Genomic DNA, 25,952 nt, shown 5'->3' with positions numbered 1-25,952 from the left:
TATGGAGATGCATCTAAATCATGTAACAGTTGGTTTTTGCACAAATGTGTTATGCATTGCTGGAATTAGAACGCCAAAATAGGGTAATTTGCACTTTTTTACCCCGAAATTGACTGAAAATTGCTTAAAACTAAGAATTGGGTCAGTCCATATGCTATCAAGGCGCTCCCCCATCTGACCCCCTCTGGTTTGCTTTATATTTTAGTCATATGTTGTACTTGTAAAAATATTTAAAACCTGCAAATTTGAGGTCTGTAGCTCTTACGGATTTTCTGTGGCAGCCATTTAAAGTTGGAGTAGGGGGTCTAAATTTGGACTCAAAAGTTGCCCTTTAAATAAATTTCATCTTTGGGAGTCTGTGACTTCTTTACAAAAAGAGAGAGAAGTCTGAAACCTTGTATACACTATAACTGCATACCCAATTTGTCAAAAAGTAAAAAAAAAAAAAAAATCTGTATTTTTTCATTGCCATTGTATTTGTAGTTTGTATTCCACAACACTAAATGTCTGAATCTGTAAGGCCCTCAGTGAAGTGTGTAGACTCAAAGCACGGTTGCAGCAGTTTAGAAAATATCTGATGAAAAAGGCCAGACTATTAATTGTCCTTTGTCTCACTAAATGTAGTAAGAATTAAAAAAAAAAGTATCTAAATTCATGGCTCATAGATGTACCGTATTAATGGGGCATGATACTTAATCAGATTTTCCAATCTTTTAAAATGTGTCTAAACCCTTGTAGAGATGCAAACAAGATTTTAGATAAATAGCGCCATCATTGTTCAACTTTTCTTTAAAATGACTCAGTTTTACATGCCATCAAGAGCAAACAACCGTGTTTATTTGGCTATGGTACCGCGACCTTTGGGACATTCTGTACAATTCATGTAATTGCTATACATCTCACCGACCTTACTATTTATCAAACAGAATGCGGTGGGTTTTCTTGTTCTAATGGAGAGTGCATAGACGAATATTTTGTATGTAATAGAGAAAATGATTGTGGCGACAACTCGGATGAGCAAAATTGTCCCGTAGGTAAGTTACACAATGAATTCAGGTTTGTCATTTTACAACTGAGAATACACGATGGCTGTGAGTAGTATTTAGAAATTGTTTGAACATTCAAAATGGTTCCGCGACCTTCGGGATATTCTGTACAATTCATGTAATTGCCATCAATCTCACCGACCTTAACTACATATCCAACAGGTGACCCATCACTGCCATGCAATGGGCTTTCTTGACATGTCCTAATAGAGGAAGCTGCATACCAGAAGAATATGCATGTCATGGAAAAGGTGATTGTGAGGACCTCTCGGATGAGTAAGGTTGTCTCTGCCACGGGTTATAATTCATGTTAGTCATTTTGCAATAGAACTAGTATAACCAAAGTATGCAAAGTACAAACCGAAAACCTCAATATTGTTGTCTGTTGTAAGTGAATCTCCCAATCTTTATTTTATTTTAATTCATTTATTAGTCGGCCTCTTCTACGGAACTCATTAACCATGTTAACTGATTTATTACATTCATCGTTAGTGATATGATCACAGTGTAGCAAATCATACTAAAACGATAATGGGGATAATTGTCGCATTTATTTGGCCCATGGGCGACGCCATACCCAGACCACCAAGTGATCAGAAGATGTGCTCCAATGCTAATAGATCTGAATTTTACAGACAAATATCATCAAAATAGCTGAAAATGTATAAGGCAAAATTCACACTTCCTGTTTGACTAAGGTCATGTCTTCCATAGGGGTGTATGGACTTTACCTGGAATAGCCCATTTGCAAAACATTCTCTGGTGACTTTTGCATCTCGATTTATGATCTGTATATCTTTCTTTCTTTCTGTTCTGATGCGTCCAAATAGTTCCATATTTCAAATGAAACTTGCTTGTTCTATTAATGTTTGTATATTACATTAAATCAAACTATTCTTTATTGGCTAAATTTGAATTCAAACAGAATAAACAAATATATATATAAATATGTAAAGATTATTATTTAGTATTCACTTCTTTCATATAAACATATAATTTGGATTGTACCCTTTCCATAAGGGATTGTGGAACTAAATGGATTAGCCCTCATCTCCAGTGTATATCAACCGGTTATTACTTTCAGTACTCATTTTATTGTTTACAAGATCACTCTCATGATCAATCCCAGTTTGTGCACATCTTGGTAGCACACATTTATAGTCACAACTTCATTCAAGTTGCAGTTACTTACCCATTGTATTTGTAGTTTGTATTCCACAACACTAAATGTCTGAATTTGTAAGGCCCTCAGTGATATGTTGACTCAAAGCACGGTTGCAGCAGTTTAGAAAATATCTGATGAAAATGGCCAGACTATTAATTGTCCTTTGTCTCACTAAATGTAGTAAGAATTTTTTTAAAGTGTCTCAATTCATGTCCGAATTGTCCCCATTGTCCGAATGAAGAGTGCATACCGGAAGAATGTGCAACATATGCATGGCTAATGGAGCCTGTAAATTAACTCAGTAACACCAAAGTTGGTAACACATTATTGGAAAAGGTGATTGTGAGGACCTCTCGGATGAGGAAGGTTGTCTCTGCCACGGGTTCTAATTCATGTTAGTCATTTTGCAATAGAACTAGTATAACCAAAGTATGCAAAGTTGCGACGTTGCTTGTAAAAAGGGACAGTTTCATGTAAAATGATAAAGAAACTGAAGAAAAGAGACAGAAGGAAGCAAACCATTTTTAAAGCGGATAGCATGGGAAAGAAGGAACGAATGTGGAAAGAAAAATGATGAAAGGGGCGTTGCGTCGTTGCCTCAAAAAGGGCATGGCTTCGCGGCATCGAAGTTACGAGTGTTTATCAAGAGGTTGAGCTTCGCGGCGTCGAAGTTGCCATTGTTTGTAAAAAGGTCCTGGGGGCACTAAACTTTAGAAGTGACGGGTATGTGCCTACCGGTGTCGCGAAGTAGGGGCCTATCGGTAACAAAGCGTTATTTAAAAAAAGGAGATCATTGGATACAAACAAAATAAAAAAGGGGTCATTGGGTATAATATTTTGAAAAAAAGGGGGTCATTGAGTATAAGATTTCAAAAAAAGGGTCATCGGGTAGAAAAATTTGAAAAAATTGAGCAAAATTTTGAAAGTTTCGGCATAATTTTGAAAAAATGGAGCAAAATTTGAAAGTTTCGGCATTATTTTGTTGCATTTTGATGATGTGCTTCTAGAAAATCTAGAAAAAAAGGGGGTTATTGGGTAGCCGCAACTAAAAACAAAAGGGAGGGGGGTCATCGGGTATGACTTTAAAAAAAGGGGGTCATCGGGTATAGTCGACTTCAAAAGAGGGGGCCTATTGACAGGCACATGCCGTCACTTCCAAAGTTGAGTCCTCCCGGGTAAAAGGTTGAGCTTCGCGGCGTTACGGCTTTGCTGGTAAAAAGGAACACTGAGCTTGATTTCTGCATTGTTCTCGTTGACAGAGGAACAGCGCGTGGAAGTTGCCAGTGTTTATAAAGAGTTCGAGCTTCGTGGCGTTACAGCGTAAAAAGTCACAGCTTTATTGCTCCATGTTGCGGGTGCACATTTACTCTAATCTTCGAGCCGTCGGTGTTCTTGTTGACAGAGGAGCAGTTTCGCGTCGTCGAAGTTATCACTGTTTGTGGTCTAGCTTTGCGGCGTTACAGCACGGCGTTGCTTGTAAAAAGGGACAGTTTGATTCCTCCAAGTTGATGGTCTACTTTGATTCATCGCGCCATCGGTGTTATTGTCGGTGAAATCGTATGCCATTTGTTACAATTCATGTAATTGTATAAATCTCACCGACCTTAACTACATATCCAACAAATCAAAGTTTGTTTGTTTCGTTTTACTCACTTCGCATGTACCTTGTCAAAATCACCATTGTCCGAATGAAGAGTGCATACCACATCCAGTAGAATATTATTGTCCAACAGATGAGCCATGCGATGGCTTTTTTTGTCCTAATGGACGATGCAAACCAGTAACATGGAAATGTGATGGATACAATGATTGTTTGGACAACTCTGATGAGGAAAATTGTACAGGTAATATACACCATGAATTTGTCATTTTGCAACTGCTGTTGTTTTTACACAGTTGTTTGGTGTGATCATTTATTCTAAGAAAACATTATTGTAATGTTCAATTCTGGACCGGAATAATGCCAATCAGCTATCACACTAACAAACACCTAGCACACATATAATTATTGTTGCAATCTTTAACATAGATTTTCGTTTCTATATCAAATTATTAATTATTTAATTCTATAAACTGTACATTTGCGTGCAAATTGAGGGCGTAATTTAGATATATTTTAAATTTAAATAATATGAGTTATACCTTGCACTTCATATTAAAATGTTTTTTTGAAAATTCCCTTGTCATTTGTTAGTTTGTTTGCTGATGTTTTAATACCATTTTAGAAGTGTCTAACCCTTGTAGAGATGCAAACAAGATTTTCGATAAATAGCGCCATCATTGTTCAACGTTTCTTTAAAATGACTCAGTTTTACATGCCATCAAACAACCGTGTTTATTTGGCTATGGATACATCTCACCGACCTTACTACTTATCCAACAGAATGCGGTGGGTTTACTTGTCTTAATGGAGAGTGCAGACACGAAGTTTATGTATGTGATGGAGAAAATGATTGTGGCGACAACTCAGATGAGCAAAATTGTCCCACAGGTAAGTTACACAATGAATTCAGGTTTGTCATTTTACAACTGAGGATACACGATGGCTGTGAGTAGTATTTAGAAAACTTTTGAACATTCAAAATGGTTCCGCGATCTTCAGACATTGGGCTATTCCATTAAAAATCCACACTACCCCTGTGGAAGATTTTGGAAATATCTTCCACAGGGGGAGTATGTTTTTCAAATGTAATTAGTCAGGGTTAATTATTTTGAAACCCATACTTCCCCTGTATTATGGCTTTACTATAGCTCCCACAACTGGAGTGAATTTTTAAAATGGAAGTTACCAAATTATCTATTCTATTTGAAACTCATACTCCATCTGTGGAAGATATTTCCAAAATCAATCTCAACGGCCTTAACTACATATCCAACAGGTGACCCAACATGTCCTGGTAGAGGAAACTGCATACCAGAAGAATATGCATGTCATGGAAAAGGTGATTATGAGGACCTCTCGGATGAGTAAGGTTGTCTCTGCCACGGGTTATAATTCATGTTAGTCATTTTGCAATAGAACTAGTATAACCAAAGTATGCAAAGTACAAACCGAAAACATCAATATTGTTGTCTGTTGTAAGTGAATCTCCCAATCTTTATTTTATTCTTTTTCATTTATTTGTCAGTCTCTTCTACGGAACTCATTAACCACGCTAACTGATTTATACATTGATCGTAAGGGATATCACCATAATCACAGTACAGCAAATCATATTAAAACTATATTAATGGGGATCATTGTCGCATTTATTTGGCCATATGCCTTTACATAAGATTGATGATGCTAAAATATCACCAAGCCCAGCCTATAATATGCCTATACAGGGTGTCCCAGAAAAAAAAATACATAGCGAATACAATTGAATGTAAGTCGAGATATAGACATCAGAATCAAACAATTGAAAATTTAGCGGATAGCTTATTTTGTGTGCATCACATTATGGACATTCTATTTGATTCGGTTGACTGGTTGCGAAGAAATGAAAGATTACATAATGCGTGCATCAATTCAGTTCATTCCAAATTTGATCAACAGACGCGTTTTTCTTACTAGCTCACCGCTTCCTAAAGTTTGAGTATCTCATTATATTTAATCTACGTCACCTATTTTATAATCGGACTGTGTTATGTCATTCATGATTCCACTGAAGATGAACAACAGTTTGTCCGAGAAAACTTTGATTTCTGCAATCATGGCAATTGGAAGATTTCCAACTTCAATTCTTTATGTTGTGCAAACATGTTATATTTTAACTTTCCAAAGAACATTTGAGCCCAAGAATGATAATGATCAAATGCTTACAGCTTTACGTGTGATTTTTGATACCATGCAACATTAATGTTGAAGTTTTAAAAGATTTAAACTTTGCATCTAAATTTCTTGAAAATATTCCAAAAATATTAATGTGTGTGAGAAATTTTTAAAGCCAACTGGAATTATTTAGGCAATAATTCTTTATGCAACATTTATATCAACATTAACGAAAAATATATTTACAAGTACCGCGCATCATCTTACATGCAAGCTTTCATTTTTAATATCTTGCTGGTTTTCAAATTTGAACAAAACCTAATTAAATGTTTTGCAAGAAACAGATTGTTTAAAAAGAACGAAAAGGATTTGAACAAAATATGAAGCCCATTGACAGTTGACCACTAGTGTGCATTGTGTTGAATGATCTTTCTTTCAAACTTGGAATGAAGTTAATTGACGCATGCGTTATGTAATCGCTCATTTCTTCGCTATCAGTCAACCGATTCCAGTCAAATTAACGTATAAGATGCATAATAAGATATGCCACACGCTGGTATTTAGAATTTTGGATTCTGATGTCTATTTATCGATTTACGTCCAAATTCATTCGATCGGTATTTTTTTCTGGGACACCCTGAATACATAGTAAACAAGTGGTTTTAAGTGCTGTTAAAACACTTAACTCGTCTTGCGCAGAGTCACGGCGTTGCTTGTAAAAAGGGACAGTTTCATGTCAAGTGATAAAGAAACGGAAGAAAAGTGACAGAAGGAAGCGAACGATTTTTAAAGTGGAGAACGATGGAAAGAAAGAACGAATGTGGAAAGAAAAATGATGAATGGCGTGTTGCGTCGTTGCCTCTAAAGGGGCATGGTTTCACGGCATTGAAGTTACGAGTGTTTATCAAGAGGTTGAGCTTCGCGGTGTCGAAGTTGCCATTGTTTGTAAAAAGGTTGAGCTTCGCGGCGTTACGGCGTTGCTCCATGTTGCGGATGCACATTTACTATAATCTTCGAGCCGTCGGTGTTCTTGTTGACAGAGGAGCAGTTTCGTGTCGTCGAAGTTGTCTCTGTTTGTGGTCGAGCTTAGCGGCGTTACAGCGCGACGTTGCTTGTAAAACGGGACAATTTGATTTGATTCATCGCGCCGTCGGTGTTATTGACAAATGAGAAGTGACGTAATGTAATTAATCTTATTAACTACCATAGCAATATATTAATACAATTTTGAATATATCGCCCTTTATGCATTGAACCATAGATGGCAAATATTCTATAGAATATTCATATCAAATCGAAATATAAGCAACATTGTGAGAGAAACCTTGTGGGTTATTGGCAAAATCTCTTCATCACTTAGTAGCAGTTATGTTTGGCTTTCATGCGAGTTCGGGGTGAAAAATTACCCCCGACTTTCAATCCTTAATGCTAACCCTGGTGCAGTGGTGTGTATAATGCATGGGAGTGTCACTTGACGACGGTGACAGATTAATAGGCCGGATCCTTCAGTCTTTCATCAATACGCACTGTCATCTGGTTGATCTGTTAGTGAAGACTGAACAAGACCATGATTTTGTTCAAAATGGACTCACGTTATTTGTCTTGTTGCAAGAAATCAGTAAAATAATACATGAATAGCTGGTCAAACTACATTCTCATATGCCTTCGTGTCTTATTTTCCTTACAGATAAGCGTGATGCAAAGAGGGAGAACAGAGGCAGTACGTTGATTCGTCACCGCAAGTTAAATAAGAAATAAATAAATGAAATAAACAAGCTCCCTTACTGGTTGAGCACTTTACCATTTTAGATGGTTTCACTTCTATTTGGATTAAATAAATAAAATATTATTCTTATGGATCTAAGGAAGCTTAAGGAGACACATATCTTACGCCTCGTAATTCAAATGTTCTCATCCTCTTATTATAACCTTGTGTACGCATGCGTCGACTGCAAACGACAAGTTCCAAATTGTCTTCAAAAATTCAAAAAATTCAGTATTGCACAGTGGAATGACCATTTTTGGAATTAGAACGAAAAATCCATTAAAACGAGTACTAACATGCCCACAATTGGTTCAGTGCTTCTTGAGATAGCTTTTGATATGTTAGGTTATCTCAAGAACCACTCAACCAATAGGGCTAAAACTCTAAAAACCTACTGTAAAATGTTCTGACATAATAATATTTGAGTTTTGACGAAATAATTTTTAGCAAAAAATATTTGACAAGAACATTTTGACATTTTTAAAATGTTACACTGTGTTTTCAGACCAAACGTTTTAAAACGTTTTCACGACCTTTATAAAACCCAACATTTAATGTTATTTAAACGTTTTTGAAACGTCCTGTGTTTACTGAGAATGTCTGTCAAAACATTTACTAATAATAAACGGAACATCGTGAGATACATCCATGTCCCGGTTCGTGTTCGGGATAATATTGTGTACCTTCGTAGCTTAATAAAACATTGATTTCAGAGCAAATTACAAATATTATATTATAGTCTGAACTGAGATTAAATACTGCATGTCGACATTAATATTCAATATGTGTACAACTTCGTTTTGTGTCTCTGAGTACGACCTGTCCGTTACAGATGTGCCAGGACCTCCTCCCCTCCAACCTCCTGAAAAAATAATTGAGTGAAGAGGATTTGACCCACATTTTTCTAACATTTTCCAATTCGGGTTCCGCAGAATGACATATAGATGAATTCTTATTTGCCGAATTTTTTTTATAAGCGCACACCGTTTTTCAAAAACCTGGACCCGCCACGAAATTATTTGTTGGATTTACGCACAGTTTTGTGGTAATCAGATGCCTCAACTCGTCTGGATATGCCAACCAGTATAGTTTTAATAATAAGTAATAATAACTTCAGATCATTTGGTTAGCAGACGTACTTGATGATGGGTTATGAAACTGAACAAGTCGAATTGTTTACTTAACTTTTTAATTCACACAACATTGAATGTATAGCATAAAACTTCATCAACGAGTGATTGCAGGAAGATATTCTTTCGCTGATGACAAAAAGTTATTTCACTGAATTTTTTGGAGGTATTGTCAAAATTTTTACAAATTCATGAAGTTTGGTTAATTAATTAAGTTTGCTTGAGTTGCAATAAGTGCTTTTGGATGTCAATATTGCCAACTTGAAAAAATGAGTACCAGCAAAATGGAAAAAAGTTTGTTTGACTTTCTATTATTCGTATTAAGTCGAACAAACAAAAACACGTAACCTTTCTTACCTTTGTTGTGTAGACTTAAATGTTCCGGTTACATGAACTATTTTCATAAGTCTTTAAAGAGGTTATCCACTTTACTCACGTGTGACTTCTAACAAAAGGCGCTGGTTCCCGTAGTATACGCTGGCGAAATGAGGTATTGAATCGGATTAAATACCATAGCAATAAGCGAAAACAATTTGAACACATCGCGCTGCTCTACGAGCAGGTTGCACTCATCACCTGTGTATGTCTGCAATGGTAGATTAAATACAATACCGCTCTTTTCAAAGATACTAATTTTTCAGGTGCGAGTGATCAGCATGAACGTACCAGTGCAACGCGGTATATTCAAATGTTGTTTTCACCTATTGCTATGGTGGTTAACCCGGTTATTACGTCTCTTAGCCAGTGTATTCCTCGTTCAAACCAATTTAGAGTTACCTGTGTGACTTTGGCGGGCTATTTTGAAACAGTCATGGTTTTACATGTAGGTATGCTTCTTTGGAAACTTCTAAACAAGGTATAGCAGTCGCTGATAGGATATGCAGCTTAAAGAACACGGATAACCTCTATTAGCCTACTTAATAAGGTAAGTAATATCAACAAGATTGTGTTTTTAAGATTGCACTGACTTATATGAATACGTTGTATTCTTTAACACTTTAGAAAGTTCCTGCAATCTTATTTGTCCTTAGCCGTGTGCTATGCCATGATATAACATGGTACAGCGAGTGCGAGATGACGCGATACTTGCACGCGCTATTTGAACCAATCGGAGGTGCGTAGCAACAACGGGACTGATCGCTTCTAAGCCCTTAGTGCATGGCGCTATGGGTTTGGGATTTTATATTCTTACATTAGTGGAACCAATGTTTTTTGGTATCCTTAAACCTGATATAATACAGATTTGATTCCATTTTTGCAATGTCCCCTATGGTTCCCACGAGGACACAACATGTTGTAATGTATCTCAAATTGTTCCACTCATCACAGGGAATAAAAAAATCAATGGTCATATTTTCCTACGGTACTTATAATTCAGGAGATAGAGGATCGAATAGGTTCAATGTCCAAAATATCATACACAGAGGTAAAAATTAAAAAATATTCCAATTTTATCGAAACTGGTCTCAAATTACTCCCCTTAACAAAGGAACTCTTAAACATATACTTTTAGTACAATTTTATATTGTCATGTCCCCCGTCATGCAGCTACAATCGAATAGAAATGTGTACATGCATGCATAACGTTTGACCCATGATTTCAACGGATTCTGAGGTTATACATTTCTCAAATAAATTATTTCCCTACTTAATTTGCCGAGAGAAGTAATTTAAGACATATATTCGATTGAATCGGTGCATTTTGAAAACTTGGGTTCTGTGCATGAGATATTTGATATTTGACCTTATTTACTCTATAACTCAAAAACTAGTGAAATATGGCAATTGCTTTTTTTTTTATTTGCAGCAACGAGAGAAACAATTTGAGGTACATTACATCATGATCGAACAAATATTTAATTTTAGCCTATTATGACCTTTGACCCTCGTGGGGTATAGACAAAATTGTAACCAATTCTAGTTTTATCCTTTGAGGTGTAAGGATGTTAAAACATTGGTTCCACTAATGTTGGAATATTAAAATCACCCCTTAGCGCCATGCACTGCCTGGTTAATTCCTTGTAAAATGTAGAATTTAATTTGATTAAAATTTGGTATACTTAATATTAATATTTTTAATTTGAATTGAAGTACCTGTTTTCTCATTCTTAAAAGAGATAAAGGTATTTGTTTTCACCGCTTTCGTGCATCTGTCGTCTCATATATCACGGGCGACATCATTATTTTTGGCGTAAAACGACTCGGCTTTGCTTCCTTGTTTTACTTCAAATAATGATGTCGCCCGTGTTATATGAGACGATATATGCACGACAGCGGCTAAAAGCAATACCTTTATTCTCTCAATAACAAGGCAAGCGGATAAGTTGGTTGATATAGGTGTAAATTTTCCTATCCTCCTCAGACGCCCCCCAGCGTCTCACAAACGCGACGTGATGACCGCTTCGCCGCCATAATTAAACATTTACATCTACATGTATATTGCACATTACATATTTCAAGCCTCACGGGGGTCTAGGTTATCCGGATTTTTCACTTATCCGGCATAAGAGAGGTTGGACCAGGGATATCATATCCCTGGTTGGACTGTATGTGAATATTAGTCCAGGAGTAACACCACAGGGTTTTTTTTTTCATTTATTTCCACACACCCCCACACACCCCCTCATCAACACCCCAAACAAGGTTTGACTGCTTAGGTAGTTAGCATGGACCCCCTAGATCACCGCTAGGTAGGTAGTGTGCTTAATTGTGGTCAATTGGTCAATTTAATGGATGTGTAATAGAGTAAAATCATCTAGAAAATAGGACAACACTAAGGGATAGGGGAAATATAAATATGGTGTGGTTTTGGGGTAGTTATGTTGGGGTGTGTGTGTAGGGTGGGTGGGATGTGTATGAGGTGTGAGTTGGCGGGTCATAAACGGATATTTCGTGATCCACAGCATTATCCCCCCTCCACCAATTTTGTCAACAAAGTTGAGATTTTTATACCATTTAAAACCCCTGGCTACACAATGTTTATGTACAAAACATTTATTGAAGATTTAAAATTCATTTAGCAAAAATGTCGTGAAATTCGAATTACGTTCTGGTACACAATGGAGCAGTGTAATACCAGAGAAGATCTGGTAATACACATAATCATACATAACTCACAAACGCAATATCGGAATCAACTGACATTTTGGGAGTAAGCTTTTTTGTGGATATCTGCTAAAAAAAAGAGGATGCTAGTATCACAAAATACTCATTTAATACGTCACTGCGCTGCACTAACTTCCATCACATTATAATTTGTGACGCGATCAAGCAAAATCAGTCGGAACTCGGAAATATTAAATTTTCAGTTTCTTATAAGCTAGTAACAAACAATTACAAATCTGGATTTAAAAAAAACACACATTGAAATCGAACAACCAGTTCAAAAGATATGAGCAATTAAAGAGTTTCCAAAACAATAGGAAACAAAACGAACTATTTCCTTTGTTTGGCTATATCTCAAAATCAATATTTCCGAGTTCCGACTGATGTTGCTTGATCGCATCACATTTACAGAGAATGTTCGTCGGTCCGCGCTCGCAGTGCAATGTTATACGGACGTTGCGATGTTACACGTACGTTCAAATAGGGAAATATAAGAAAAGGCAGATTAAACGGGGTTAAATAAATAAATAAATAAATAAATAAATAAATAAATAAATAAATAAATAAATAAATAAATAAATAAATAAATAAATAAATAGATAAATAGATAGATATATAGATAGATAGATAGATAGATAGATAGATAGATAGATAGATAGATAGATAGATAGATAAATAGATAAATAAATAAATAAATAAATAAATAAATAAATAAATAAATAAATAAATAAATAAATAAATAAATTATTGTTTGCTAGTCCGAATGTTTGCTAGTACTCAAACCCTTACTTTTTGACTAGCGTGCCTTTGGAATAGCGAGCCTTGGAAATAACGAGCATTAGGAGTAGCGAAGAACCTTAGACTTACATGTACGAGGGGCGGTCAAAAAGTTCGTAGGGTAATGAATTTGGCCTCATTTGAAAGCTTGTTTCCTCAAAACATTACTGCAAAAGTATTCATTATTTGCATCACTGTATATGGACAGGAACTCTGCGGAGGAAACCTACCTCCTCGAATTCACAGGTACTACACGTGGTCACCGTGGAAATTTCTCCCGACGGTGGTGAAAATTCAAACGAAATTGAAAAAAAAACCAGTAATCATTAAACCTACTAACTGCTCTGGATATCCAACTAGAACCACTAACTGCGAAATATGGATATCCATATCCATATCCATATCCATTAAATAACTGCTAAATGTGGATTTCCATCTACTCAGCCCCGCAGGGCTACAAAGAACCAGTAACCGCGAAATATGAATGAAATAAAGTGATCTTGATAATGATCTTTTGACAACATGTACTGCACGAAATGCCCAATTCAATAATTTTAGACGAATTCTAACTAGATACGACATATAATGAATGAAGTATTAAATTAAACGGGGAAACCCACACTTCTTAAACTTCTTCAGCAATTGAAACAAGCTGCTTTTCCTAAATTTTGGTGTGGTACGCCACATTTGCCCTACATTCGCATGGCCTATGACCTACTTTTCACATGCCGTGTTGCAGAAATATTCTTGCTGGTTGTGTAAAATATGTAACATAATTTGTCTAATTCCAAAATGTAGTTTCAAAGTTAACGAATTTTAAGGCACGTGATAAGCTGGTGTAGACTGGCTGGTACTTTAAAGCTTACAATTTCAAAAATTCAATTTAGAATTCGTTTGGTTTATGACCTACTTGATAACACCTGCAAACATTACGATATGTAAAATGTAAACTAAAGTTCTAATTCTAAATTTTAAAGTTAATATATTTTGAGGCACGTGGTAAGCTGAATTTAGGCTTACCATTTAAATTTAACAAATTTGGATCCACGTGACAAGTTGGTGTAGATTGGCTGGTGGCCTACTTTTAGACATATGCCTACAATCTCGACTTTGGAGCATCATATGAATCATTTCACTACCTGACTCGAGTGGAAAAACATCGTTAAATATCAGCTGCAAATAAAATAATTTATTTGGTGTCCAGAGTTTGTAAGCAAATCAGAAAGATGAAGTTGCTCGTCATTTTGTGTCTCTTTGCTGTAGTCGCTGGTGCGGTGTCAACAGGTAAGTTAATTTGTACTTTGGTCTTTGATATTGGTAAAAAGTATTTCAAACTCGTCCAAAAAGTGGCACTCACAGATTTCTTGAAATCAATTTCTTTAATTGACCATTGAAATTCATTTTAATGTCAGTGTATTTCATACTAATATTCGTCGAGCATTCCACTTCGTCTCACCTGGCGAGAATTGTAAAAGCTTTTCCGTCTTTTGTCATTCATTTGTAAGACATTTGTGTTTATATTCGTCAGGCGTTAATAAAATGGATTATTAGGACGTCATTGAACTCGACAATTCCGGCGCCAGGGAATGTTGAATATCGCGTGTTGAGAGACGACTGTTTTCATTCGTTTTTGTAGTCACTATGAGTTTGTTTTAAATAAAACCATGTGATTCGTGCTTTGATAATTATTTTTCTTACATATAAGGCATTATGTTGTGATTGCCGGGGACTCCCTTTAATCTAGGCTATGGAGGCATTTTAACAGTTCCCTCATTCGTTGAGTTAAGACTCGGGCTTTGAGAGCGGGTTAGGCTCATTAAACCTCGGGGTCACATTAAGCCTAATGCTCACTAAAGGCTGGCTCAAACTATAGCGTCACAAACTCCCACACATCTGAGTAAAATTGATCAGACGGGGACAGGTAGGGACCCGTCTCTCCAAATCGTGGGGCTAAAATATTCTTGCCCTCTTCCTTCCTCCCCAAAAACATTCCTGCTGCGGCACTGCTTATACAGGGTGAGTCAAAACAGTGCAAGAGAAAAGAATCCATTTTTATTTAAGAACTGATCTGCAACTTTTAGTTTTTAAAACATTTTATAAATAACATATCCATTGGTGACCTTGTGTGAAAAATTCAAGGAATTGGGACTTACCGTTTTGTTTTTATGACACTTTTTATAGCGATACCCAATTTTAATGTTTGTCCAAGACTTACCTAAAATTTGAATGTCAACCCACTCTGTGTAAGGTAGATTTGGAACAACTGCCATTTTCTTAACCTCATTGGCATTGAAATAAAATGGAGCACCCAAAGTGTTATTGCCCTTGGTCTTGTTTAAGGAGAAGAAACTTTATTTATTGTTATTTTCATTTTACCTTTACTTTAAGGGAACTGGAATGAGCATTTTGAGCGTTTCGACAGCATTTTTTGTGGGACATGAGAGCACATCAGACCTATCGCATTGCATTCTGAATACGAAGAATGTCTTTCTGATATCAAATAATTTTAATTTTATGAAATTCACGATATAATACAAATTTTATGACAAATTATTAAAATTTGATATTTTTCACATTTTGGAGATATAACAGTCTTCGAAGTAAATATCATCAATCTTTCTGATATCAAATAATTTTAATTTTATGAAATTCACGATATAATACAAATTTTATGACAAATTATTAAAATTTGATATTTTTCACATTTTGGAGATATAACAGTCTTCGAAGTAAATATCATCAATCTAAATGATATCCGGAGAAATCATGAAAACATCGCCTTTACAGGCTACCAATTTCTAAATACTTAAAAGTACTTCGGATTTCTGGGTAGGGAATTATGAATGAATAATCAGTCTCCTCAACAGCTACTTTTGTTTCGCGTTATACACATTCTGTGAAAAAAGCTAAAAGAACGAACCACACTAACTGCTGAGGAGACTCCCCGGGAGACTCCAGCTTTACGGCGGTAGTGATATAGCTCCAAAAATTCCGTCATGGACGAAGCGGGCTAAATAGCTCAATTGATTAGCGCGTTATGTTTTACCCATGAGGTACCCGGCTCAATACCTGGTAACAGTTCTCTTTTTCCTCTCCATTTTTAACCCAATTTTTTTTTACATTCATTTGAAATGTACATATTGCAAGAGGAAATATATTTTGGTACGAAAAAGAGTTAAAAACAAAAAAAAATCCGTAAAATACGTGCATTTGCAGCATTGTCGTCAGGTCTGTTTTGTTTTCGTCGATAATGGCATGGCTATTGCCATCATTTATACACAAAAATATATCATGAACGATATAAAGACGAAACTGGTTGTGGTTAGTGGTAGGACTATTCTAATTATTAAAACTAGTGTCACAACTTAGCATTTGTTTAGTATCGGAACGTGACTAGTGGAGCTTGATTGTCATGTGAGTGCACCACGCACGCACGGCACATGACGAAGGGAATTACGGCACATGTTGTTGTTGCTTGCCTGCCCAGAATGCAATTCACGCATACCAAGGTATTGGATTGCAAATTTTGCTATTTATTCACATTTACGCTGAAAATGCTCTCGTTTTTTCACGAAGCAGCATAAAGGGGACGATATTTGATATTATAATGTAGTTTTAAAGACAATCCATATCCAAAACCAATAGGGTTACCCCCCTTTAAATTTTTAATTAATTGACATAATTGATTAATAAATAAATATTTTATTTAATGATTTACCATAATTCCAAACATGTCAAACAATGCTTTATAAATTGGTCAGAGCACATTTTGCAGAATGCATTTAGTATTTTTAGTTACATGATTCCAAACATTCTATTCCAATTTTTTGCTATACACGCATAGGAGCTGTACTTTTAAAATCCGCGCCTAATCAATAATAATAGTCTTTCACTCCATTGTCAAAGTACTGTGCTCCCTGTAGCATTATGGAGTGACCAGGTCCTAGAGTGTGATGGTTTTGTAGCAGATGACAGTGCTCATTCAAGCCTGTCAAGGTCAGTTAGTAGCCACTTGCTGAATGGATGGCCATTATCAGCTATCAAAGAGATGCCTTGTGCAGCTGCCAATCACAGTAGAGGTTTGATAACATTTTGTTAAAACCCAAATGTGATATAAGACAAAGCTGTGCATGTTGGTACTTAATTGTTTGGATTCTTATGTTGAAATTCCCTTGTATTAGTATTTTTATGTGTAGTGTATATTGTTCATAATTTATATAGCTTTTAAATTTTGGGTGTTTTTGCTTTGTTGCACTGTACCATTATGGAATTTGAGCAAATCAATTACCGACACAAGCAGGTATACAGTGTATTATTTTATTTTTATTTCGTATCTCAGGAGCACAGCTCACTTGGTAAGGCATCAGAATTTGGTATACGAGCGTTTCGAACTTTAAATCGGAAGGTGGTGAGTTCGAGCCTCATCACGGTCACATTAATTTTATAAACCAAATATTGTTCGAACTTTTCATATTTGTTTTTCTTTTATTGTTTCTTTTCTTTGTCTTTTTTTTTTCTTGTTGTATTTAATTTTTTCTTTATTTTTCTTTGATTCATATTGCCAGAGTAAGGAGAGGAGGGAACTAACGGCCCATTCAGTGATTTTTTTCATCCGGACGATCGTAAAAATCATCAAAATTCAGATTTTGTACTAGACTGCGGAACTCAGTCTTCAATGATATAGTCAGTAATAATATTTTGGTCATTATATGACTATCATCATTTGACGACTGAGTTCTTATGTTACATCATCCGAAGAGCAGTTTCAGACAATTGCTTGGGATTGTTGGGGCAGAGGTTATCTTTTGAATTCTTTCATGACCAGCAGAGTCAAACCTGTCAGGGACACTCGGCGTGAATTGAACTGACCATGTCACTCGCCACAAAAGAATGTCAAAGGTCATAAAACATCAATTTGGTGTCTTCTGCTAGTGGTTCAGCCGAAAGCCGCGTAGGTTTACGCGAATCTGTACTTTATATACTGACAGTATATATAAATTAGCTACATGTATTTGAATGGGGCTTCAACTTCGTCGATACTGCCGTTTTTTGGGTTTTTGCAAATTTTTTCATTAAAAAATGTATAAAAGTAACATAAAAACTTGTATTCACCTACTGTTATAGCATTAATCAGATTATTACACAACTTTACCCGCGTATTCAAGACATCCAATGCAAATAATCACCTAGATTATGACGTATCACTGAGTGGGGCTTTGCAACGCGATATATTCAAAACTTGTATTCACCTACTGTTATAGCATTAATCCGATTATTACACAACTTCGCCAGCGTATTCAAGACATCCAATGCAAATAATCACCTAGATTATGACGTAGCATACCGTAACTATGGCGGAGTACTCAAAAGCTGTGTTCACACATGCACTTATTACCGGTAATATTTTATCTAGGCTTATGTCCGATCGAATTAAATATTTCCGCTAATCCCTTAGCGCGTCCACATTTGTCGGCAATAGCGCTATACGCTGTCGAAGTTACGTAATAATCGGATTAACTACCATAGCAATAGGTGAATCATGATGATAACTTGCACCTGTAACATTAGTATCTTTGAAAAGACCAGTATTGTATTCAATCTATATGTTCAAAATTGTTTTCACCTATTGCTATGGTAATTAAGCCGATAAATTGCGTAACTTCGCCAGCGTATGTCCGACGTGTTATGTCCGATAAGCCTATTACCGGTCATAAATCCCTCCTTTCTACATGAGCATCATCAGAAAATTTAACCCGATTTTAAATTTTTTCACTGAAAATTCAATTTCAATAAACGCCCCTCTTTAGAAAAAATTATAGACAATGCGGTAGGTATGTCATGTAAGAAAAATGCAAATTCAAAAGCTCCAAAATTCAGACCAATTTTGTATTTATGTAGGTTCTATTATTATTATTATTAATATTATTATTATTATTGTTATTGTTATTGTTATTGTTATTGTTATTGTTATTGTTATTGTTATTGTTATTATTATTATTTTAGTTTGACAAAGTAGTCCCATTTTACAGTAGACTTAGCTCTATATCGCATTTTATACATGTAGGCCCTACATGGTGGACATCTTTGAAAAAATGACAAAAATCAAAAAATAACAATGACTCCCATCATCATGCTATTTTTTGCTTGGGGGGTCCCAAATTTACAAAAAGTCGGCTTCAATAAAATTGCGACCTCCCATGTTTCGTCAGCAAAGATTTTATGACCCCCCCCCCCCACCACCGTTTGCACCCCCAACAGGCATCAGTCTTTTGGAATAAAATAAACACACTATCTGTAGTCATGTTGTGTTGTGACTTCCTACATTATCAAATTTATTTTATGTCTCCCCCCATTTTTCTTTCCGTATATTTGGGACCCCCCTAATCATCTTATAAAATCCAATTACATGCCTTTCTGTTATCATGCTTATGGCTTAATAAATGTCATCTCCATCTACTTCCAGGGCCATACTGCCCTCCCCCCCACTGAGCCCTCTGGAGGGTTTACATTTGCTACCCCCCTAGAAACTCGTGTAGGTCATCTCAATAAGGATGGTCAATTGCTCCTGCGCCTGAACTTTTTACCCGATCATGGAGGGTGCGATGGAGAGTTTTCAGAGCCTTTATCTTAGCATGTATCTGCTCCCCCGACCGTATGGGGAATGCCCCCTTGTCATGTAATATCCCAAAGCTTTTTTAATCCCATAAATACTTTCCGTGTCTCTCCAAATTTTGAGGATAGCCAATGTACCCTTGTCATTCCAATTGACCCCTCTATTGCGTTTATTTATATTAATATTTGCAGCTGCAGCCATGATGACATCACACAGTAAATTACTCTGCTCAGTGGCGTAGATTTCTTTTTGACATTGGGGGGGATGGAGTTGGGAAATTAATTCAAGTATAGTCAATCCAGCACCTTTTGGCGACAGAATAAGTTTTAGGTTCAATTGTGCGCGAAGCGCGCGAAAATTTTTGCTATTTTGAAGCTAAACTGATGAAATAATGGTGTAAAAGTAGAATAAATGCGCACTTTTGGGGCAAAAAATTGGCAAATATGAGGTTAATTTGGTCAGAAACCCACATCAGGCGTCAACATGGGGGGGGGGTGATTGTATGGACCATCCCCCTGTCAAAATATTGGGGGGATTCATCCCCCCCATCCTCCCCGGGATCTACGCCTATGACTCTGCTTAAAATTTTGCGCGAGTGATATACTCACAGTTATATCCGACAGCCCAATAGTGCTGTATGTCCACACGTAATTACTATTACCGGACGTAACGTTTCGATCGGTCTTAACAGCTCTTAACCCTGGTCATCTTTAGCCTTAAATTTTCGGATTTAAAGCACATTACGTCGGATATAGTATTTTTTTTTATATCCGACGCTCATTCACACTGCCACTTAAATCCGATTCTATTACCGACGTAATTTAAGTCCGACTGTGTGAACAAATTGTCGGATTTAAAGCACGGGTATAGTAATTTTTTTTATATCCGACGCTCATTCACACTGCCACTTATATCCGATACTATTACCGACGTAATTTAAGACCGGCAATAAGTGATTGCAGCCCGACTGTGTGAACACGACTTTTGTCAATAAAAGCGGGAGAGATAAGACCGATGTTTTTAATGGTCTAGTGCCCTCTCGTCTTTGCATTGCTAAATTGATCTATATTAATTTGACAAAATGCATGCCAATCCGAATGATAATGTCCACTTTTTTCTGTACAAACGTTGAAAATAAGCCCTTAAATCACTAAAGGTCCGCTTATAAGCCTGTCGCGCCCCAATGCTCTTGTGCAGGGCCACAGTGTCGCCCTTCCCTCGTATCAATGTCTAGCTCCCTATTTTGCTTCCTCCTGCCCCCCCCCCATGATCAGGCTCCCCACTCCCTCCCCGGTCCCTACTCTCTCTTCTCGTGCTTTCTCTTTCTAGTCTTTCCGTCCCTCCCTCTCTCTCTTTCTTCACCCCTCCCACTCTCACTTGTTCAATATCAAGTATCTCCTCCCTCCCTCCCTTGCGAAATTTATCAGTATGATCCATGACTGAAAATAAGCTCTGCAAAAATAAACATTTAAAATAAACCCGAGTCTTGCATATAGGCCCAACCAATTATCAGATTAGCTTGCCATTGGTACGAATGAATAGAATATAGAATACATTATCTTTACTCCAATGCAATTCTTTTGTATTGCATTTCAATATAAAACATGATTACCAAATCACCACTTGTACGCACCTCATTGGGAGATATTTGACTATTTCAGACGCTCGTTTCATCGCCAATATGAAAGACTTTTGCTTATAACTTGGCAACATGGTTAGTATATATTTCAATGCAAGACTTTTTTTACGAGCCACTTACGTCTAGGCGTAAGTGCATATACACCAAACACAAGTCAATTGAAGCCGTACAATTTACCGCGAATTTAGGATCGTAAAATTTAGACTCTTCTTTTGTCTAGATTAGCACCCAACCGCACATCTCAAGGTTTTATGTAAAAAATCAATATAACTTACCAAAACGAAAACTGAAATTCACGAGCTTCAAATTTTCAGTAACTAACAAAAGGCTAGAATAAAAGATTGGCCACACCTGGGAGACTACCACTTCAGAATAACAATGACTTACAAAACTATTACGGTTACGGAAACAGAAACTGAAAAGATAAAACGACGGTAGCTATTGCAATCTACCGCGACAGCTCGTCTCACACACATGCACAAATGCACTATGCGATCAAATAGGTTGACGACAACGTTTGATTGAATGCACTGCATTGCGCCATGATTACGGTGAAGGACACCGGTTCAAATCCTTTGTATGGAGCCAATTAACAATTTCACGCACATCCTCTATTATTGCCCATTTATTGACCGGGATGATTGCACACTGTAAAAGAGCTATTGTTATGTTTGATGAAATCGTGTTTAACTATTTGCTTAGGCTGAGTTCACATTGACGTATACGGTATTCGCTATACGAAATACGCTCATTCGATCAGGCTGAGTTCATATAGGAGTGTGCTATGTGAACTTAGTCTGATCGAATGAGCGTATTTCGTATAGCGAATAGCGAGTATGTCAGTTTACCCATTTTCTTCGTCTTATCAAATGCTTGTAACTTTACTTCTTGAGATCACATTGCATTCAATGAGGTGTCATAATGTGCAGAATTAGATAGTGCATCTATTAAAAAAATGAATTTACCCACATATGGTTTAGGTTTTTAAAATTAGGACGGTATACGCTGCACTAAAATCGAACACGTACGATCCCCACTATACTATACTATACGCAGGCCTTTTCGAATAGCTCTTATGTGACCCGGTACTATGAAATTACCTTGCTCAATTTAAGCTATACGCGTGCATCTGCAAAACGTGCATCGTATACCCGAATAGTATGCTTCTATGCGATCGTAGCCTTATGTGACCCGGTACTATGAAATTGCATTTCTCGATTTAAGCTATACGCGTGCACCTGCAAAACGTGCACCGTATACCCAAATATTATACTTCTATGTGCTCGCCGCCTTAAGGCTGAGTTCACATAGATGTATACGGTATATGAGTATTCGCTATACGAAATACGCTCATTCGATCAGGCTGAGTTCATATAGGAGTATACTATGTGAACTCAGCCTGATCGAATGAGCGTATTTCGTATAGCGAACAGCGAGTATGTCAGTTTACCCATTTTCTTCGTCTTATCAAATGCTTGTAACTTTACTTCTTGAGGTCACATTGCATTCAATGAGGTGTCATAATGTGCAGAATTACAAAATGAATTTACCCACATATGGTTTAGGTTTTTAAAATTTGGACGGTATACGCTGCACTAAAATCGAATACGCGCGATTCCCACTATACTATACTAAACGCAGGTATACGGCCTTTTCGAATAGCTCTTATGTGACCCGGTACTATGAAATTACCTTGCTCGATTTACGCTATACACGTGCACCTGCAAAACGTGCATCGTATACCCGAATAGTATACTTCTATGCGATCGTAGCCTTATGTGACCCGGTACTATGAAATTGCCTTGCTCGATTGAAACTATACGCGTGAACCTGCAAAACGTGCACCGTATACCCGAATAGTATACTTCTATGTGAACGCAGCCTTAGAACGGTAAAATACAGATAAAGCAGACAGATTTACTACATGTGGTACATGTATATACATATACGCTGGCGAAGTTACGTAATAATCGGATTAACTACCATAGCAATAGGTACAAACAATTTTTGATTATATCGCGCTGCACTACTACGTTCATGCGGTACCTCTGCATTGAACCATAGAAATGCTAATCACTTGCACCTGTAAGATTAGTCTCTTTGAAAAGAGCGGTATTGTATTCAATTTATTATATGATTGAAGACAGATGATGAGTACAACCTGCTTGTAGTGCAGCGCGGTATATTCAAAATTGTTTGTACCTATTGCTATGGTAGTTAATCCGATTAATTACGTAACTTCGCCAGCGTATAGGGAATGTGTGTGAGTCGAGTATTACCTAATTATAATAGGGGCGTATCCAAAAATCCAAAAAATCCAAGAATTCACGCTCTATGGCTAAAGATGACGATGTCATCTTCACTTTACAATATCAGTTTTTTTTTTTCAAATATTTCATATTAGATATGATTATACCCGCATGCAGAGCATGCAGGGTATATTGCCATCCTGTGGTTTCTTCTCCATTTCCTTCTCCTCCTTCTCCTCCTCCTTCTCCTATCAAACACATCATTCTGTCAAGGCTAGCGCTAAAACTACAAGAGCCCCAGGGCCCATATGTGGTACACTTATGGGCCCTACCCCGTAGATGGGCCTTTTGCCCATCTCGGCCCCAGAGGTCAAAGGTCACGGGCCCCATGGGCCCAAATTTAAAAACACAAACCATGCCGTTTCTCATCAGATGAAGCAACCTCATGAGTTGGTACACTGATAGCCCCAGGGGTACTCTATAAATACAAGTATACATGAGCCCCATATGTTATATATTATGGGGCCCAGGGCCCCAAATGTTAAAAATAAGGGGCAACAGATCGACAAGGTTAGCTCTAAAGCTACAAGGGCACTAGGGCTCATTATGTTGCACATGTATAAGCCCTAAATTGTAGATGTGCCTTTTGCCCATTTTGGCCCTAGATTTTTTAAGGCTAGGGGCCCCAAAGTCACCTATTTGGGCTACCAAACCACAGGTTTGGCAACCCTGATTAATTTGTCCTTCAACACAAGAGTATCCAACACTTGAACTAATTCAATAAACAAACACTCTACTGTTAACAATTATGTTCTCCGTAAAAAACAGTATAATGTGACTAATTAGTTGAATAAACAATATATGTTAATTGCTTCTCCTGTGTAATGGTATGAGTGACCCAATATCAGACCAAAAAAGTTCATGTTTAAACAGCAACCCAATAGGTGTATAGTTTGTAGTGAATTAGGCCGAAAGGCCCTTTCAGTGCTTTTGAAACTAATTAACTTAATTTGACCCCCTTAACGTAAACAAAAACAAAATTCGACGTTTTATTCGACCTTGTTCTTCGCATCGCAAAAGCCCGTTTTCCGAATAATGTAAACCGTAAAAGTTTTTAGCCTCACCAATATGCCAGTTTCAGTAATTTATTATAGATTATGTGCACTAATTTTCATCTTTTATCTTGCATTTATTTGAATTTAAATTTGTTGTTTATATATTTTGTATTTGTAATTTTGTAATATTTTGATGTCTTTTATGTAAAAGTTGCTCAATTTGGCCTTAGGGCCACGATGCTTTTTAATAAAATGAAATGAAATGAAAATCAAATGAAATATAATACTTAGAAATAAGAAATTGGGAATTCTTATTCGATCGTGGCATATGGAATAAGAATTCCCAATTTCTGTTTATTATCATTTATTTCTCTGCCAACAAACCTGCAAACATTGCGATACTGTATGTAAAATCTGTAGAAAAAATGGCTAAGCTTCATATAGTCTCTAAACCTTTCAATATGTAGAAAACTGTATATAATATTCCGTTTTAACGTTCTAATTCTAAAATGCAATTTTAAAGTTAATGAATTTTGAGGCACGTGGTAAGCTGGCGTAGACTAGCTGGTACTTTTAGGCTTACCATTCCTAGAATTTAATTTAAAACTTAACAAATTTCGAACCACGTGGCAAGCTGGTGTCGATTGGCTTGTATGCCTACTTTTAGACCCATGCCTACAAGCATCATATCTATCATTTTACTACCTGACTCGAGTGGAGAAACATTGTTTAATATCAGCTGCAAATAAAATAATTTATTTAGTGATCCAAATTTTGTAACTAAATCAGAAAGATGAAGTTGTTCGCCCTTTTGTGTGTGTTTGTTGTAGTCTCTGTTAACGTGTCAACAGGTAAGTCAGCAGTGTTTTTTCTGTTTTTTTCGTTTAGTACAGGCCTACATTTCAAATTTGTTCAAAAACTCGAAATCAATTTCATTAATCGACCATTGAAATTAAATTTCATTTCATTTGTGTCAGTCTATTCATAGAGCACTCAAATTCGTCTCACCTGGTGATGTTCATTGAATTGTAAAAGCTATTTCGTCTTTTGTCATTCATTTTAAGACATTTTATGTTTTGTATTCGTCAGGTTTTAATAAAATGGATGCGTAGGCATGTCCGTTCTAAACACAAATGAGCAACACTTTTTAAACACTTACCACCTTTTATAACACACAATTCCGTTAAAAATATAGAATTTAACACTTTTATTAACACGTACTTTAATACTTATTTCAATATACATTGTCCCAATTATTTTTGCACTTTGGTACTTGATATTAGTAGAAAAGGCATATAAACTTCGCCCCAACAATCGCACACGCAGAACTCTAATACAATTTCATTAGTTGGTCATTGAAATTCATTTTAATTTCGTTATATTTCACATTCATTATGTCATTGATATTCGTCTAGTAATTCAAATTCGTTCGCTATGTTCCAGTCCTGACTTCTTTAAATGGAAATTCATCATTTGTCGATAAAATTCATAATAATTGTTTTATTTAAATTTCGTCAGTGTATACGCCTACATTTAAATATACACCTTTCTGCACTCATTTAAAACATTTTTTTACAACGTTGTGTGTCTTATAATTACACCTCTATATAACCAAATATGTTTGTACTGTTCAGGTATTTTATTTAATTATTAT

The 25,952-nt window shown here is 36.4% G+C and overlaps 2 long non-coding RNA genes across 2 annotated transcripts in view; both read left to right on the top strand.

The window, feature by feature from the left end:
- Nucleotides 1–871: 871 nt before the first annotated feature.
- LOC140144409 (uncharacterized) overlaps nt 872–25,952 on the top strand; it is a 151,006-nt gene continuing 125,925 nt past the window's right edge. Inside the window, exon 1 of the long non-coding RNA XR_011857885.1 lies at nt 872–1,034. This is a non-coding gene — a long non-coding RNA (uncharacterized lncRNA). The remainder of the gene's footprint in view (nt 1,035–25,952) is intronic.
- On the top strand, nt 3,910–8,512 carry LOC140144413 (uncharacterized). The gene is made up of 3 exons (XR_011857887.1): nt 3,910–4,055; nt 4,595–4,702; nt 7,653–8,512. It is a non-coding gene; the product is annotated as an uncharacterized lncRNA (long non-coding RNA).

This window comes from Amphiura filiformis, unplaced genomic scaffold (genome assembly GCF_039555335.1).
Source record: "Amphiura filiformis unplaced genomic scaffold, Afil_fr2py scaffold_53, whole genome shotgun sequence".
NCBI classification, from domain to species: Eukaryota; Metazoa; Echinodermata; class Ophiuroidea; order Amphilepidida; family Amphiuridae; genus Amphiura; species Amphiura filiformis.
The sequence above is the reverse complement of the archived record's forward strand: the minus strand, read 5'-3'. Positions and strand labels throughout refer to the sequence as shown.